Below are 6,000 nucleotides of genomic sequence, written 5' to 3' on the forward strand. Positions count from 1 at the left end.
GAAAACCAGCAAGGCCCAGAGATCTACCAGAGTTTTTTTTTACAATGTTCGTGCCATCATAACATATAACATATATGTGTACAATGTATGTTGGTGTACCTTGAGCCCCACTGAGTCTAACAGGACTTACTCCTGAGTAGAGTAAGTGAGGCTTACTAAGTAAGTGAGGCTGTGAGGCTGCAATCCTAGCCACACTTACCTGGGAGTAAGCCCCATTGAGTACAATGGGCCTTACTCCCGGCGTTTCCTCCCAGAGGCACCTGAAAGGGGGGGGTCAGCACTCCGCGATCTACTCATTTTGCCTCACGATCCACCTATTGAGCACCCCTGCTTTAGCTGATAAGGTGAACCTTTTTGAGACTTGCAAAGCCAGGTGGATCCTGACAGTGATCTGGTTTAAACAGAAGTTCTTAAATTGAACTGGGCACTGGGTAGGGCTGAAAACCTTATGATTTTTGTAGCAGGCAGGCTACAGAGCAAATTTACTTGGTGGAACAGAGCTGGCTTCTGCTTATTTAATTATTTGCTTTACTTTAATTATTTATACTTATTTATTTTTATTTGCCTGATGATGTCACTTCCACCATGACATCACTTCTGGTGGGTCTTGGACAGATTTTCATTCTAAAAAGTGGGTCCCAGTGCTTAAAGTTTTAGAACTGCTGCATTAGTAAGTTGACACTCTGGGGTGTGTGTGACATCACTAGTGACCAAAACAACTAAAATCATAATTTGGAAGAATAATACCATCATGTTATATATCAATCAATGCATAATTTCATGCAGAATATGTTCTATCTTTGTTCTATCAAATGGTACAGCCAAAAAACCAGTGGGGGCGGAGTGATGGTACATTGCCATGCCCACCACCTGGGTTGTTGTCCCGCCCACTGCATGGGGGGTGACGCGCTGGCATCCCGCACCGGGTGACGCAAACCTTAGTGACACCAGTGATGCTAGATACAAGGGAGGTCTCCTGTATGCTCCCTGAGGCATCTGGTGGGCTACTGTGAGATGCAGGAAGCTGGACTGGTTGGGCCTTTGGCCTGATGCAGCGGGGCTCTTCTTATGTTCCCCTCTTTGGCACTGACACCACTGGTGCATCCTCACCCCAATTCAGAGCCCATTCCTGCTTCCCAGCTCCACTCCCCCCCCCATCTCTGGTAGTAGCATTTTATCTGCTGCATGGCCCCATGCTTGATGAGCCAGCCACCCATGCACTGCCTTGCAGTTTGAAAAGAGCAGCAAGATGAGGGGACCAGCAGAAAGGACACGAGGGAGGACACAGACGCATCCTCCCTGAAAGTGCCAGGCTTTTCTGACTCAAAGGGTCCCTTTGTGGGTTGGTCAGGCACTCCCCATGTAACTCAGGGGAAGCAAATGTGCAAGCTCTTTGAATAATTACCTATAGTACCAAGTTTTATTCAAGCATGGATCTAGGAGAACATCCAAATTGGAGTCCAAAGAGAATATCAACCTTGAAAGATTCCTATCCCCTGTATCAGTTCATTAATTCATTTTAGTAGTGCCCACTGCAACTGAAATAGCCTCTGATGCTACATGAGACAGGTAATTCACCTACAAGAGCCATAATAAATATTTTACATAATCTGAATTTGTATGCCAAATAAATAGATAGCAAAGTACTGTACTGTTTTAAGAGAGAGTCAATCCTAAAGGGCAATGTTGGAATTTCCTATTAAAATGTGCCAAAGTAACAGTTCAAAAATAGCTAAGAGGGAACTAAAAGATTCACAATGACTCCCCAAATTATTCAGGTAAAAAAAAAAAAAGGAATCTTCATTCATAAATGCTGAAGAATGAGACATTGTGCAAAATCTGGATGCAGAAATTAAAAAAGGCCAAACTGGAAACATTCATCAATGTTTTAAATTTTGAAATATAGGAATTCCATATTATTGTTATTATTATTAATCACCTTTTAATTCCACATGGCTGCTCCCCTCCTTTTTTCCTCACAACAATCCTGTGAGGTAGAGAGAAAATGACTGGCAGAAGATCACCCCAGATGCCTCCTGGCTGAGAGGGGACTTGAACCTGGATCTTCCAGGTCTGAGTCCACCTCCCAAACCACTACACCACCCCAGCTCTCTACCAACCAGTGGTAGATAACACCACCAACCAATTGCAACAGTGACAAATTTGTCAAAAAGAAAATTGGGAAATTTATATTAATGAGCAGATTGCAAACTGATGATTTGTAAGCTGGTAGTCACAACTAGCCATAACCAAGATAAACTGCAAATCCGTACATTCTGAAGTGCTTCTTTGAAGACATTAATAACTAACAAATTCAGTCCACTTCATGCACCAGAGCAAGTAGACCACTGAATATAAAAGCTCATGCCGCAATCAACTTGCAAATTCCCAAAGTGTCATAGCATACCTGGCACCTCCAAATACATGTATGTCTACCCAATAGCAAACTGCATAATTCATCAATAACAAAGCAATAAATCACTCCACCCCTGGATGCAAATATACAGCTTGGATCTTTGAAGACTCAATTATAAAGCTTCTATCTGGCTCTTCTCTCTGCTTTTCTTTCTTCTCTACCTACAAGGGTAGCTAAGGTAAGATCTTATCTCTAAAAGAATGAAGGCCTGCAAAATAGCTTGTGATACTGCTTTGTGATATTTGCTTCACCCTTCTATGGAACATTATCTGCTTCACCCTTCTATGGAACATAATGGAGGTCTTTAGATCTGATTCAAACATTGCTACAGGCATGTGGTTGCCATTGAAAATCAGTTTCATGTCTGTATTCAGGATCTCATGTGATTGGATAAGTACCTCTGCCAACCCACTAGCTTTCCAGGAGGTTCCATGCTGGTTCTACTTCCCACACATTTAGGCTGCAATCCTAACCACACTTTCCTGAGAGTAAGCCCCATTGGGGAAATAGGACTTACTTCTGAGTAGACCTGGTTAGGACTGTGCCCTTAATCTAATGTGAGAAGTCAAATCCAGATGTTAGCAGCTACATGGATCCTCAAACCCATGACAAATTTCTTCTGTAGATGTAACAGAGCAATATAGTCATTCAACTAATGCTTCTTACTTTGGTCATATTTTCTTTTAAAAAATTTTTATTTTATAACCATAGACAGAATCAAAGAATAATGTCAATGTGCTATAAAAACGTTAATAGGCACAGCCAAATGACTACCAAATATGTTACCAAGTATTTAACCTGGCAAAAATAAACTCTGAACATGTCATGAATCTTACTTTAGAAAACAGCGACCCTGACCCCATTCAAGTGCATAGGACATGATATCACATTTCTGATTCTATCCAGCAGAGGGAAGTCTTATGAGATGTGCATTATGTCTTTCAACTCAGGTAAGACTGAAATAATGAGATACTAATTTTATCACTATATATGTGCCATTGACATAATTTACCATATTGTTATTCTATTTTGAAAACCCCATATAGTGCTTAAAGTTTTGTTCTGTGTTAAAATAGATGAAGGTTTCAATACCCTGCCTTAAGAATTTGCTATTGATTGGAATGCAAACTGCATTCTTCAGTCTCCAGCAGCTTGAGCAAATATAGGAGATAAGGAATATGTGCATGTTGATTTATGAACACTGCTAGTCAGCTTTGCAGATTTTTAATGTCTGCATGGAAGATATCAAGACAAGGTTTCTCAGAAACTGCAAACAAAAACAATCCGGATCTGTATAATGGTCAACAATGCAGTGACAGTTCCTGGGTGGAGGTGAGGACAAGGCAGCAGCAACAGACTGTCCCCTTTCTTTCTCTGTTGTGTTTAACAATTCCCAGAGGTTGTATCTGGAAACAGAACACCTGGGAATGTAAAGTGACACTGGAACAAAGAAGGTGGTCTGAATCTGAGGCTCCTTCCCCACAATAACCAGGCTTGCCAGGTGGTAGTGATGAACAGGGGGCCTTTGCAGCCTCAGGGCTGACTGGTACAGATGCGGCAGTATGTGCCCTGCCAGTGCCCACCTGTTCAGCCATCTCCAATAATCTTCCCATATTTATGTTTTTGAACAACCCTAAACCTGTTTGTTTAGTAAGTGAGGCTAATCCAATTAGGTCTTCATAACAGCTCCTTCACATCATCTTAAAACTGTTATAAACTACCCTCTTGGGAGGGTCTCATCATGCCCAGCTTATTCTCCCCACCCCCAGCCTCTTTTACCTAATATCCAGCCTGTTTCTGGAGAATTTAAAAAAGCTTACCCATAACCATTTTGGCATATTAGTTGGTCTCAAAAATTGATAACTAAATGACAGCTTTTGGACTTTTTCTAATGGACCATAATTGTTAACTACAATTTTTTAATTTCTGAAAAACTGAGCCACTGAATCACAGGCAGACAGCTCTGCAAAGGGACCGTGTAGTCCCTAAATCTTTTTCCTCCTCCACTGAAAAATACAGAGGTAATTTTTTTCATGTGGTATGTGTGATCAACCTATCCCAGCAGAAAATAATTGAGACATCAAGCATTGATATATTACTTGCTATAAACCTATGGTCTTGTGATAATTTTGAAAATAGCTGGCCTGCCCACATCTTCTTGTCACCAACTGTTGTGCTAAGAGGGTGAGGATGGAAAAATAGAAGTTGTACAGAATCATAGCTGAGGCAGAGATTTCCTTCTTCTGTTGCAACTCAGATTTCTAATCAACTTTATTCCAAAACTGATCGGTGGTGACAGCTAAACCACAATATTAATAACTAATTAAGACCCAGCTTCCAGTAATTCCTCACTCAGATATGGTAACTCCACCTAAGGAAAAGGATGCGCAACTTTTGTATTGGGTGTGCATGTCAATATATTCTCCAGAAAATAGTCTGAAGTCGGGAACAAGTTGGCCTGCCAGGCTAAGTAATAAAGTTGGCATCACCTAGAATTGAGGGCTTTCTAGGTATTCTTTCTTTAACATCTTTATATTCTGCCTTTTGTTCCCAAAGCAACCACCAATGCAGCTAACAACAGCAATTTAAAACAGGTAATAAAACAACCACAACAAAATATAAACAAGAATATTAAACCAAAACACAAGGAAAAGATGCCCAACAAAATATAGGAGTGAAAACAACCAAGACTGAAAAAAAACATAAGTGGGAAAGGATGAGTGGAAACTGAAACAAGTGAATTTTTGCATGGGGGTGGCAATAGCCTGCAAAGGGGGGGGGGTGCCATTGTGGACCTATGCCTCAGGTGCAGGACTGTCTGCCGCTGCTTGAGGAGGAAATTCCACAGCCTTTCTCATATCCCCAGGAGATGTATTTCTGTCAGGGATAGGACATGAAGCAGGTCCTTCCATGTTGAATGAAGTGCACAGGCAGATTCATGCAGAAGGTGGTCCTTCAGAAATCCAGGCCGCAGGACATGTAGGGCTTTAAAGGTGTATAACTTGGGTTGGGTCCAGAAAACATACAGACAACCAGTAAAATTGACAAAACACTTGCATTATGTAGTCAGACCATAAAGCCTCCAAAGAGACCCCAGCAGCTGCATTTGTAGCAGATGAAGTTTCTGGGTCATCTTCAAGGCAGCCTTGAATACAGCACATTACAGCTGTGATGGTGTGCATAACTGTGGCCAGATCTGCCTTCTTCAGGAAGGACACTGCTGGTGCAATAATCTTAGCTGAGTGTTCAATCCTGAGCTCTTTAGCATCAGCGGTATAAGCATACCACTGGTGCTGTGTCGTAAGGCATGTCGGTAGCACCTAGCGAGGAGAGGTTGCTGACACTGGGTCAGCACCAGTTTGCGCTGAGACTCAGGGCTGGCAGGCAATCCAGGCAGGAAGTAGTACTGGGATGGGAGACAGGGAGTGGTTGGAATGGGGCAGTGGGAGGGTGGGGCAGGGGAGGAACTTGGGCTGGAGGGGGTTGTGAAAGGTGGAGCCCTGCTCTGCCAGATCCTGAAGTCCTTGTCAGGCCGAAAGGTCTGACACAGAGTCTCTCTGCGCTGGCAAAGTAGTTGGCGCAGA

Source organism: Tiliqua scincoides, chromosome 4 (assembly GCF_035046505.1).
Source record: "Tiliqua scincoides isolate rTilSci1 chromosome 4, rTilSci1.hap2, whole genome shotgun sequence".
Lineage (NCBI taxonomy): Eukaryota > Metazoa > Chordata > Lepidosauria > Squamata > Scincidae > Tiliqua > Tiliqua scincoides.